Source organism: Mytilus californianus, unplaced genomic scaffold (assembly GCF_021869535.1).
Source record: "Mytilus californianus isolate M0D057914Y unplaced genomic scaffold, xbMytCali1.0.p SCAF_3, whole genome shotgun sequence".
NCBI classification, from domain to species: Eukaryota; Metazoa; Mollusca; class Bivalvia; order Mytilida; family Mytilidae; genus Mytilus; species Mytilus californianus.
This window is the reverse complement of record NW_026262679.1, coordinates 40,367,444-40,381,318: the sequence shown is the minus strand read 5'-3', so window position 1 is coordinate 40,381,318 and position 13,875 is coordinate 40,367,444.

Sequence of the window (13,875 nt, the reverse complement as noted above, 5' to 3'; positions counted from 1 at the left end):
TTTTAAACAACTATAAAACCAATACTTTAAGAGAACCCAACAACGTGGCAGAGTAAGCAATGTTTGTACATGTGTTACACTGCTCTTGCAGTTTCTGAGAGATATGGTAAGACTACGGTTATAATTGAACATGGTAAGTAATTTTTTGTGGCATTATTGATACTACAAGTAAATACAATCAAAGTACTGAAGTACTGAACATCGGATGACTGCAAGTTTTTGTGGATGGTCACAAGCACTTGTCTCACAAAAAAAAATTACATCTCTATACCTGAAAGTGAGGTTAATGTACAGATAGATTTTTTTTTCTTAGACAAGTTCATGCGTGGATGATAAATAAATGACAGGGAATTCAACCTCACCTTAATAAATATGATATTGAAGTGATACAAATCAGTATACTCTGGTTTGTTGTTATATATTATATTAATATTTGTATATTATAGTTGCATGTATATATAATTTTCATCCATTTGTATATCATTCTATTCTACTATATTAATAATAGTGCAGTGCAAGTGCATGGTGGACACTTCTGTAATAATTCGATTTTTTTAATTGATTGGATTTGAGTAGGCATTCTGTACAAAACTATAAAATTTTTATCACATGATTTTTATACACCTGTTTATGGGACGTATTATGGTATACTGTTGTCCGTTGTCAACGTGTCTGACAATAACTAAAAAACACTTTAACCAATTGTAATGAAACTTTAGTGAATTGTTTATATCTATTCAAGTAAGCTCCCCTTTGATTTTTCGGGCTTATCATATTTGCACTCATGACGCAGCTCATTTTTGTTGACCCTTCGACTTTAGTCGAAAAAGCGAGACGTAGCGATCCTACATTCCGTCGGCGGCGGCGTCCACAAATATTCACTCTGTGGTTAAAGTTTTTGAAATTTTAATAACTTTCTTAAACTATCCTGGATTTCTACCAAACTTGGACAGAAGCTTGTTTATGATCATAAGATAGTATCCAGAAGTAAATTTTGTAAAAATAAAATTCCATTTTTCCTGTATTTTACTTATAAATGGACTTAGTTTTTCTGCCAGGAAATATTACATTCACTCTGTGGTTAAAGTTTTTAAAATTTTAATAACTTTCTTAAACTATTTTGGATTTGTACCAAACTTGGACAGAAGCTTGTTTATGATCAAAAGCTAGTATCTAGAAGGAAATTTTGTAAAAAAATAAATCCATTTTTTCAGTATTTTACTTTTAAATGGACTTAGATTTTCTGCCAGGAAACAACACATTCACTCTGTGGTTAAAGTTTTTGAAATTTTAATAACTTTCTTATACTATTTTGGATTTGTACCAAACTTGGACAGAAGCTTGTTTATGATCAAATGCTAGTATCTAGAAGGAAATTTTGTTTTCTTCCAGTTAACATTACATTCAGTCTGCAGTTAAAGTTTTTAAACATTTATTAGATTCATAAACTATCCTGGATTTTTACCAAACTTGGACAGAAGCTTCTTACAATCAAAATATAGTATCAAGAGGAATATTTTTATTGATTTACTTCCTCATTTTTGTTGAGCCTGCAATTAACAGAAAAAGTAGGCGAGACACTGGGTTCCACGGAACCCTTACAAATTTTTTTAATATGCATCTAATTAGAAACCTTCTCATTGGCCTATAATATTTCAGATTGTTTCTTTTTCAGTTCCTAAGGTACTTTAATTTTTGTTTACAAGTTGACATTTAGTCAATGGGAGATAATTCTGACCACAGGATGTTTATTTTTATTTATGTGTGGTAAACAGATTGATTCTTCCAGATTAATTAGTAAACTTTTATTCAATTGATAGTTTTCGTAAAGCTATTTCTGTAAATTCAGAAATTATTGTGTACATTTATTATTGCGATTTTTGAAGAATGGACAAAAATGCGTGATTAATTATTGCAATTTAAGGAAAAACCACATACAGATTTATGAATCAGATATCAGAATGCGAGTTCTTATTATAGGGATACTCACCTAGTTGCATTATTCGCATTAAAGGGGCATAAGCTGTTAAATTCATGTTCACCGATTTGACTCAAATTCTTATATTTGACTTATAACATACTAAAACGCATGTCCTAACAAACAGAAATTGAAATTATTGCATTACCCTTAGCCATGCTTACATCAATGAAAGATTTTGTTTGCATTTTTCCAAAACATGAAGTATATGATGTAGGATGTCATTGTTAAAACACAAGTCATTATGAGTAACAGCATGGAGACTCCCTATTAGAGCACGTACTAACATGTCCAGAGTGTTTCCTACATCATACAACATCTTGCTTAGAATGTAATGTCCTTATATTCATCTTTTCAAAGAAGGACTTTTATTTAAAAGATTTTTATAATACTCATTTCTTCTCTAAATGACTACCACACAAAAAACTGCACCTTGACTGATACATGGACTAATGACAAAATATATAAATGATATGTCACTAATGACCACAGTTAGAAGGTCCACCAGTGGTAGCACCTCTTGAGGGAGGTTGCAGGATGAAATCACATGTTTGTTAGTTGCATCGACTATTCAGTTCATTAAAACATCTGACTGACTTTGACTGTAGACATCCTGAGTATAAATGAGTTTGTTTCAAACAGATATTTTAAGTGTTAACAAGATTTTAGTTCAATATTTATTAAAGGTTTCATTTAAAAATTTTCATTATTGAAAAGGCAAGCAGAGTACATTTTTTTTTCAGTAAAACTTTTTATTGAATCAGTAATCTGTTTGTTTACTGGTAAACATTTGAAAAGTACCACAGCGACTGAAAAAGAACCAATCATTGTCAAAATGTTGGAAAATATTTTAAAATAATGTGCAACTTTAAAGTTGTGTAAGAAATGTCAATACGGTACCAATAATTTTATTTATTTTGTATAATCAGTCTCTAAAGATACTGAACAGATGACTTCATATTTGGTCTGCAGCTCAACAGTGACTAGTTGTAACCTGTGAGCATGTTTCAGATCTGTCATTCGCCTACTTCCTGTTTGCCTATACTTTGAATTTTTCAATATATATGGTATGAACTAAATAAAATGTTTCATCCTCAATCTTTTTTCAAAGACTACACAACTAAAGCATGTATATATATCCAACTACAATTTTAACTATAATCTATCTGGTGGATTTTTTTTTAAATTATCAATGAAAATTGGGTGATTTCTGTAGAATCTTTTGGTAAATTATGTATAAAAATGTTGTGATTTCTGTAGATTCTGAATAATAATAACTTTTTTTTATTTCCAATTATACCAAGGATGGCAGAAGAACCAACAGAAAGTGAAAAGACTTGAAAAAAATGTAGGCAGTGTAAGTAATATAAAGTAATTTTGCTGTTTGTGGTGTTTCCTTTAATAAGCTTTTTACCTCCAAATGGGATGACAGTCATCGATGTTGAGATGGCCTCCGTCGCTGCCTCTGATGTCTGTAGATTCTGAATAATAATAACTTTCTTTTATTTCCAATTGTACCTAGGATAGCAGAAAAACCAGCAGAAAGTGAAAGACTTTGAAGAAATTTAGGCAAGTAGATTGTTTAATTGATTGTTTCTTTCTGACGTCCCCATTAAAGAAGAAGAAAAATAGATAAGAGAGCGAAAATGTCAAATATACTTTGTATACAACAAAGAAACCCTTTAGAGCTATTTTCCTAATGCTTCTAGTTTAAAGAATTGGTTGGCTTGCTTGCTTCGTTTGTATAAATGTTTGTTCAAGCATTGTAACTTAGATTGACATCTGCAATCAATAGATAGGCGGGGCTTCAGCTTGTATACATTATAGTCTGCTTTTACTTAACATCCAATAACATTTAAGTATGAGTATAATGTATACAAGATGAAGCCCCACCTATCTATTGATTGCAGATGTCAATCTTAATTACAATGCTTGAGCAAACATTTATACAAACAAAGCAAGCAAGTGAACCAATTCTTTAAACTACAAGCATTAGGAAAATAGCTCTAATTGTATTGCTGTTTTTCATAATCAAGTTCACAGACAAGTTTTCACAATTAGAAAATGTTTAAAACTTTAAGCTTGAGAAGGAATCAGAACTTCTCCAAAACTAAGTGATGTATTTTGCCAAAGGTATACAGTAAATTGTGTATATCTAATGAAAACTTTCAACTATTGTCTATATGGTGGATTTTTTGCCAAATTATGTATAAAAATGTTGTGATTTCTGTAGATTCTGAGTAATAATAACTTTCTTTTATTTCCAATTATACCAAGGAGAGCAGAAAAACCAGCAGAAAGTGAAAGACTTGAAGAAATTTAGGCAAGTAGATTGTTTAATTGATTGTTTCTTTCTGACTTCCCCATTAAAGAAGAAAAAAAATAGATAAGAGAGCGAAAATGTCAAAAATACTTCGTATACAACAAAGAAACCCTTAAGAGCTATTTTCCTAATGCTTGTAGTTTAAAGATTTGGCTTGCTTGCTTGCTTTGCTTGTGTAAATGTTTGCTCAAGCATTGTAGTTAAGATTGACATCTGCAATCAATAGATAGGCGGGGCTTCAGCTTGTATACGTTATACTCTGCATTATACTTAACATCCAATAACATTTAAGTATGAGTATAATGTATACAAGCTGAAGCCCCACCTATCTATTGATTGCAGATGTCAATCTTAATTACAATGCTTGAGCAAACATTTATACAAACAAAGCAAGCAAGCCAACCAACCCTTTAAACTACAAGCATTAGGAAAATATTTCTGTTTTTCATAAGTTCACAGACAAGTTTTAAAAATTAGAAAATGATTAAAACTTTAAGCTTGAGAAGGAATCAGAACTTCTCCAAAACTAAGTGATGTGTTTTGCCAAAGGTATACAGAAAATTGTGTATATCTAATGAAAACTTTCAATTATTGTCTATATGGTTGATTTTTTGGTAAATTATGTATAAAAATGTTGTGATTTCTGTAGATTTTGAATAATAATAACTTTCTTTTATTTCCAATTATACCAAGGAGAGCAGAAAAAACCAGCAGAAAGTGAAAGACTTGAAGAAATTTAGGCAAGTAGATTGTTTAATTGATTGTTTCTTTCTGACTTCCCCATTAAAGAAGAAGAAAAATAGATAAGAGAGCGAAAATGTCAAATATACTTTGTATACAACAAAGAAACCCTTAAGAGCTATTTTCCTAATGCTTGGAGTTTAAAGATTTGGTTGGCTTGCTTGCTTTGCTTGTATAAATGTTTGCTCAAGCATTGTAGTTAAGATTGACATCTGCAATCAATAGATAGGCGGGGCTTCAGCTTGTATACGTTATACTCTGCATTATACTTAACATCCAATAACATTTAAGTATGAGTATAATGTATACAAGCTGAAGCCCCACCTATCTATTGATTGCAGATGTCAATCTTAATTACAATGCTTGAGCAAACATTTATACAAACAAAGCAAGCAAGCCAACCAACCCTTTAAACTACAAGCATTAGGAAAATATTTCTGTTTTTAATAAGTTCACAGACAAGTTTTAAAAATTAGAAAATGATTAAAACTTTAAGCTTTAGAAGGAATCAGAACTTCTCCAAAACTAAGTGATGTGTTTTGCCAAAGGTATACAGAAAATTGTGTATATCTAATGAAAACTTTCAACTATTGTCTATATGGTTGATTTTTTGGTAAATTATGTATAAAAATGTTGTGATTTCTGTAGATTTTGAATAATAATAACTTTCTTTTATTTCCAATTATACCAAGGAGAGCAGAAAAAACCAGCAGAAAGTGAAAGACTTGAAGAAATTTAGGCAAGTAGATTGTTTAATTGATTGTTTCTTTCTGACTTCCCCATTAAAGAAGAAAAATAGATAAGAGAGCGAAAATGTCAAATATACTTTGTATACAACAAAGAAACCCTTAAGAGCTATTTTCCTAATGCTTGTAGTTTAAAGATTTGGTTGGCTTGCTTGCTTTGCTTGTATAAATGTTTGCTCAAGCATTGTAGTTAAGATTGACATCTGCAATCAATAGATAGGCGGGGCTTCAGCTTGTATACGTTATACTCTGCATTATACTTAACATCCAATAACATTTAAGTATGAGTATAATGTATACAAGCTGAAGCCCCACCTATCTATTGATTGCAGATGTCAATCTTAATTACAATGCTTGAGCAAACATTTATACAAACAAAGCAAGCAAGCCAACCAACCCTTTAAACTACAAGCATTAGGAAAATATTTCTGTTTTTCATAAGTTCACAGACAAGTTTTAAAAATTAGAAAATGATTAAAACTTTAAGCTTGAGAAGGAATCAGAACTTCTCCAAAACTAAGTGATGTGTTTTGCCAAAGGTATACAGAAAATTGTGTATATCTAATGAAAACTTTCAATTATTGTCTATATGGTTGATTTTTTGGTAAATTATGTATAAAAATGTTGTGATTTCTGTAGATTTTGAATAATAATAACTTTCTTTTATTTCCAATTATACCAAGGAGAGCAGAAAAAACCAGCAGAAAGTGAAAGACTTGAAGAAATTTAGGCAAGTAGATTGTTTAATTGATTGTTTCTTTCTGACTTCCCCATTAAAGAAGAAGAAAAATAGATAAGAGAGCGAAAATGTCAAATATACTTTGTATACAACAAAGAAACCCTTAAGAGCTATTTTCCTAATGCTTGTAGTTTAAAGATTTGGTTGGCTTGCTTGTTTTGCTTGTATAAATGTTTGCTCAAGCATTGTAGTTAAGATTGACATCTGCAATCAATAGATAGGCGGGGCTTCAGCTTGTATACGTTATACTCTGCATTATACTTAACATCCAATAACATTTAAGTATGAGTATAATGTATACAAGCTGAAGCCCCACCTATCTATTGATTGCAGATGTCAATCTTAATTACAATGCTTGAGCAAACATTTATACAAACAAAGCAAGCAAGCCAACCAACCCTTTAAACTACAAGCATTAGGAAAATATTTCTGTTTTTCATAAGTTCACAGACAAGTTTTAAAAATTAGAAAATGATTAAAACTTTAAGCTTGAGAAGGAATCAGAACTTCTCCAAAACTAAGTGATGTGTTTTGCCAAAGGTATACAGAAAATTGTGTATATCTAATGAAAACTTTCAATTATTGTCTATATGGTTGATTTTTTGGTAAATTATGTATAAAAATGTTGTGATTTCTGTAGATTTTGAATAATAATAACTTTCTTTTATTTCCAATTATACCAAGGAGAGCAGAAAAAACCAGCAGAAAGTGAAAGACTTGAAGAAATTTAGGCAAGTAGATTGTTTAATTGATTGTTTCTTTCTGACTTCCCCATTAAAGAAGAAGAAAAATAGATAAGAGAGCGAAAATGTCAAATATACTTTGTATACAACAAAGAAACCCTTAAGAGCTATTTTCCTAATGCTTATAGTTTAAAGATTTGGTTGGCTTGCTTGCTTTGCTTGTATAAATGTTTGCTCAAGCATTGTAGTTAAGATTGACATCTGCAATCAATAGATAGGCGGGGCTTCAGCTTGTATACGTTATACTCTGCATTATACTTAACATCCAATAACATTTAAGTATGAGTATAATGTATACAAGCTGAAGCCCCACCTATCTATTGATTGCAGATGTCAATCTTAATTACAATGCTTGAGCAAACATTTATACAAACAAAGCAAGCAAGCCAACCAACCCTTTAAACTACAAGCATTAGGAAAATATTTCTGTTTTTAATAAGTTCACAGACAAGTTTAAAAATTAGAAAATGATTAAAACTTTAAGCTTGAGAAGGAATCAGAACTTCTCCAAAACTAAGTGATGTGTTTTGCCAAAGGTATACAGAAAATTGTGTATATCTAATGAAAACTTTCAACTATTGTCTATATGGTTGATTTTTTGGTAAATTATGTATAAAAATGTTGTGATTTCTGTAGATTTTGAATAATAATAACTTTCTTTTATTTCCAATTATACCAAGGAGAGCAGAAAAAACCAGCAGAAAGTGAAAGACTTGAAGAAATTTAGGCAAGTAGATTGTTTAATTGATTGTTTCTTTCTGACTTCCGCATTAAAGAAGAAGAAAAATAGATAAGAGAGCGAAAATGTCAAATATACTTTGTATACAACAAAGAAACCCTTAAGAGCTATTTTCCTAATGCTTGTAGTTTAAAGATTTGGTTGGCTTGCTTGCTTTGCTTGTATAAATGTTTGCTCAAGCATTGTAGTTAAGATTGACATCTGCAATCAATAGATAGGCGGGGCTTCAGCTTGTATACGTTATACTCTGCATTATACTTAACATCCAATAACATTTAAGTATGAGTATAATGTATACAAGCTGAAGCCCCACCTATCTATTGATTGCAGATGTCAATCTTAATTACAATGCTTGAGCAAACATTTATACAAACAAAGCAAGCAAGCCAACCAACCCTTTAAACTACAAGCATTAGGAAAATATTTCTGTTTTTAATAAGTTCACAGACAAGTTTTAAAAATTAGAAAATGATTAAAACTTTAAGCTTGAGAAGGAATCAGAACTTCTCCAAAACTAAGTGATGTGTTTTGCCAAAGGTATACAGAAAATTGTGTATATCTAATGAAAACTTTCAACTATTGTCTATATGGTTGATTTTTTGGTAAATTATGTATAAAAATGTTGTGATTTCTGTAGATTTTGAATAATACATGTAATAACTTTCTTTTATTTCCAATTATACCAAGGAGAGCAGAAAAAACCAGCAGAAAGTGAAAGACTTGAAGAAATTTAGGCAAGTAGATTGTTTAATTGATTGTTTCTTTCTGACTTCCCCATTAAAGAAGAAGAAAAATAGATAAGAGAGCGAAAATGTCAAATATACTTTGTATACAACAAAGAAACCCTTAAGAGCTATTTTCCTAATGCTTGTAGTTTAAAGATTTGGTTGGCTTGCTTGCTTTGCTTGTATAAATGTTTGCTCAAGCATTGTAGTTAAGATTGACATCTGCAATCAATAGATAGGCAGGGCTTCAGCTTGTATACGTTATACTCTGCATTATACTTAACATCCAATAACATTTAAGTATGAGTATAATGTATACAAGCTGAAGCCCCACCTATCTATTGATTGCAGATGTCAATCTTAATTACAATGCTTGAGCAAACATTTATACAAACAAAGCAAGCAAGCCAACCAACCCTTTAAACTACAAGCATTAGGAAAATATTTCTGTTTTTAATAAGTTCACAGACAAGTTTTAAAAATTAGAAAATGATTAAAACTTTAAGCTTGAGAAGGAATCAGAACTTCGCCAAAACTAAGTGATGTGTTTTGCCAAAGGTATACAGAAAATTGTGTATATCTAATGAAAACTTTCAACTATTGTCTATATGGTTGATTTTTTGGTAAATTATGTATAAAAATGTTGTGATTTCTGTAGATTTTGAATAATAATAACTTTCTTTTATTTCCAATTATACCAAGGAGAGCAGAAAAAACCAGCAGAAAGTGAAAGACTTGAAGAAATTTAGGCAAGTAGATTGTTTAATTGGTTGTTTCTTTCTGACTTCCCCATTAAAGAAGAAGAAAAATAGATAAGAGAGCGAAAATGTCAAATATACTTTGTATACAACAAAGAAACCCTTAAGAGCTATTTTCCTAATGCTTGTAGTTTAAAGATTTGGTTGGCTTGCTTGCTTTGCTTGTATAAATGTTTGCTCAAGCATTGTAGTTAAGATTGACATCTGCAATCAATAGATAGGCGGGGCTTCAGCTTGTATACGTTATACTCTGCATTATACTTAACATCCAATAACATTTAAGTATGAGTATAATGTATACAAGCTGAAGCCCCACCTATCTATTGATTGCAGATGTCAATCTTAATTACAATGCTTGAGCAAACATTTATACAAACAAAGCAAGCAAGCCAACCAACCCTTTAAACTACAAGCATTAGGAAAATATTTCTGTTTTTAATAAGTTCACAGACAAGTTTTAAAAATTAGAAAATGATTAAAACTTTAAGCTTGAGAAGGAATCAGAACTTCTCCAAAACTAAGTGATGTGTTTTGCCAAAGGTATACAGAAAATTGTGTATATCTAATGAAAACTTTCAACTATTGTCTATATGGTTGATTTTTTGGTAAATTATGTATAAAAATGTTGTGATTTCTGTAGATTTTGAATAATAATAACTTTCTTTTATTTCCAATTATACCAAGGAGAGCAGAAAAAACCAGCAGAAAGTGAAAGACTTGAAGAAATTTAGGCAAGTAGATTGTTTAATTGATTGTTTCTTTCTGACTTCCCCATTAAAGAAGAAGAAAAATAGATAAGAGAGCGAAAATGTCAAATATACTTTGTATACAACAAAGAAACCCTTAAGAGCTATTTTCCTAATGCTTGTAGTTTAAAGATTTGGTTGGCTTGCTTGTTTTGCTTGTATAAATGTTTGCTCAAGCATTGTAGTTAAGATTGACATCTGCAATCAATAGATAGGCGGGGCTTCAGCTTGTATACGTTATACTCTGCATTATACTTAACATCCAATAACATTTAAGTATGAGTATAATGTATACAAGCTGAAGCCCCACCTATCTATTGATTGCAGATGTCAATCTTAATTACAATGCTTGAGCAAACATTTATACAAACAAAGCAAGCAAGCCAACCAACCCTTTAAACTACAAGCATTAGGAAAATATTTCTGTTTTTCATAAGTTCACAGACAAGTTTTAAAAATTAGAAAATGATTAAAACTTTAAGCTTGAGAAGGAATCAGAACTTCTCCAAAACTAAGTGATGTGTTTTGCCAAAGGTATACAGAAAATTGTGTATATCTAATGAAAACTTTCAATTATTGTCTATATGGTTGATTTTTTGGTAAATTATGTATAAAAATGTTGTGATTTCTGTAGATTTTGAATAATAATAACTTTCTTTTATTTCCAATTATACCAAGGAGAGCAGAAAAAACCAGCAGAAAGTGAAAGACTTGAAGAAATTTAGGCAAGTAGATTGTTTAATTGATTGTTTCTTTCTGACTTCCCCATTAAAGAAGAAGAAAAATAGATAAGAGAGCGAAAATGTCAAATATACTTTGTATACAACAAAGAAACCCTTAAGAGCTATTTTCCTAATGCTTATAGTTTAAAGATTTGGTTGGCTTGCTTGCTTTGCTTGTATAAATGTTTGCTCAAGCATTGTAGTTAAGATTGACATCTGCAATCAATAGATAGGCGGGGCTTCAGCTTGTATACGTTATACTCTGCATTATACTTAACATCCAATAACATTTAAGTATGAGTATAATGTATACAAGCTGAAGCCCCACCTATCTATTGATTGCAGATGTCAATCTTAATTACAATGCTTGAGCAAACATTTATACAAACAAAGCAAGCAAGCCAACCAACCCTTTAAACTACAAGCATTAGGAAAATATTTCTGTTTTTAATAAGTTCACAGACAAGTTTAAAAATTAGAAAATGATTAAAACTTTAAGCTTGAGAAGGAATCAGAACTTCTCCAAAACTAAGTGATGTGTTTTGCCAAAGGTATACAGAAAATTGTGTATATCTAATGAAAACTTTCAACTATTGTCTATATGGTTGATTTTTTGGTAAATTATGTATAAAAATGTTGTGATTTCTGTAGATTTTGAATAATAATAACTTTCTTTTATTTCCAATTATACCAAGGAGAGCAGAAAAAACCAGCAGAAAGTGAAAGACTTGAAGAAATTTAGGCAAGTAGATTGTTTAATTGATTGTTTCTTTCTGACTTCCCCATTAAAGAAGAAGAAAAATAGATAAGAGAGCGAAAATGTCAAATATACTTTGTATACAACAAAGAAACCCTTAAGAGCTATTTTCCTAATGCTTGTAGTTTAAAGATTTGGTTGGCTTGCTTGCTTTGCTTGTATAAATGTTTGCTCAAGCATTGTAGTTAAGATTGACATCTGCAATCAATAGATAGGCGGGGCTTCAGCTTGTATACGTTATACTCTGCATTATACTTAACATCCAATAACATTTAAGTATGAGTATAATGTATACAAGCTGAAGCCCCACCTATCTATTGATTGCAGATGTCAATCTTAATTACAATGATTGAGCAAACATTTATACAAACAAAGCAAGCAAGCCAACCAACCCTTTAAACTACAAGCATTAGGAAAATATTTCTGTTTTTAATAAGTTCACAGACAAGTTTTAAAAATTAGAAAATGATTAAAACTTTAAGCTTGAGAAGGAATCAGAACTTCTCCAAAACTAAGTGATGTGTTTTGCCAAAGGTATACAGAAAATTGTGTATATCTAATGAAAACTTTCAACTATTGTCTATATGGTTGATTTTTTGGTAAATTATGTATAAAAATGTTGTGATTTCTGTAGATTTTGAATAATAATAACTTTCTTTTATTTCCAATTATACCAAGGAGAGCAGAAAAAACCAGCAGAAAGTGAAAGACTTGAAGAAATTTAGGCAAGTAGATTGTTTAATTGATTGTTTCTTTCTGACTTCCCCATTAAAGAAGAAGAAAAATAGATAAGAGAGCGAAAATGTCAAATATACTTTGTATACAACAAAGAAACCCTTAAGAGCTATTTTCCTATTGCTTGTAGTTTAAAGATTTGGTTGGCTTGCTTGCTTTGCTTGTATAAATGTTTGCTCAAGCATTGTAGTTAAGATTGACATCTGCAATCAATAGATAGGCGGGGCTTCAGCTTGTATACGTTATACTCTGCATTATACTTAACATCCAATAACATTTAAGTATGAGTATAATGTATACAAGCTGAAGCCCCACCTATCTATTGATTGCAGATGTCAATCTTAATTACAATGCTTGAGCAAACATTTATACAAACAAAGCAAGCAAGCCAACCAACCCTTTAAACTACAAGCATTAGGAAAATATTTCTGTTTTTAATAAGTTCACAGACAAGTTTTAAAAATTAGAAAATGATTAAAACTTTAAGCTTGAGAAGGAATCAGAACTTCTCCAAAACTAAGTGATGTGTTTTGCCAAAGGTATACAGAAAATTGTGTATATCTAATGAAAACTTTCAACTATTGTCTATATGGTTGATTTTTTGGTAAATTATGTATAAAAATGTTGTGATTTCTGTAGATTTTGAATAATAATAACTTTCTTTTATTTCCAATTATACCAAGGAGAGCAGAAAAAACCAGCAGAAAGTGAAAGACTTGAAGAAATTTAGGCAAGTAGATTGTTTAATTGATTGTTTCTTTCTGACTTCCCCATTAAAGAAGAAGAAAAATAGATAAGAGAGCGAAAATGTCAAATATACTTTGTATACAACAAAGAAACCCTTAAGAGCTATTTTCCTAATGCTTGTAGTTTAAAGATTTGGTTGGCTTGCTTGCTTTGCTTGTATAAATGTTTGCTCAAGCATTGTAGTTAAGATTGACATCTGCAATCAATAGATAGGCAGGGCTTCAGCTTGTATACGTTATACTCTGCATTATACTTAACATCCAATAACATTTAAGTATGAGTATAATGTATACAAGCTGAAGCCCCACCTATCTATTGATTGCAGATGTCAATCTTAATTACAATGCTTGAGCAAACATTTATACAAACAAAGCAAGCAAGCCAACCAACCCTTTAAACTACAAGCATTAGGAAAATATTTCTGTTTTTAATAAGTTCACAGACAAGTTTTAAAAATTAGAAAATGATTAAAACTTTAAGCTTGAGAAGGAATCAGAACTTCGCCAAAACTAAGTGATGTGTTTTGCCAAAGGTATACAGAAAATTGTGTATATCTAATGAAAACTTTCAACTATTGTCTATATGGTTGATTTTTTGGTAAATTATGTATAAAAATGTTGTGATTTCTGTAGATTTTGAATAATAATAACTTTCTTTTATTTCCAATTATACCAAG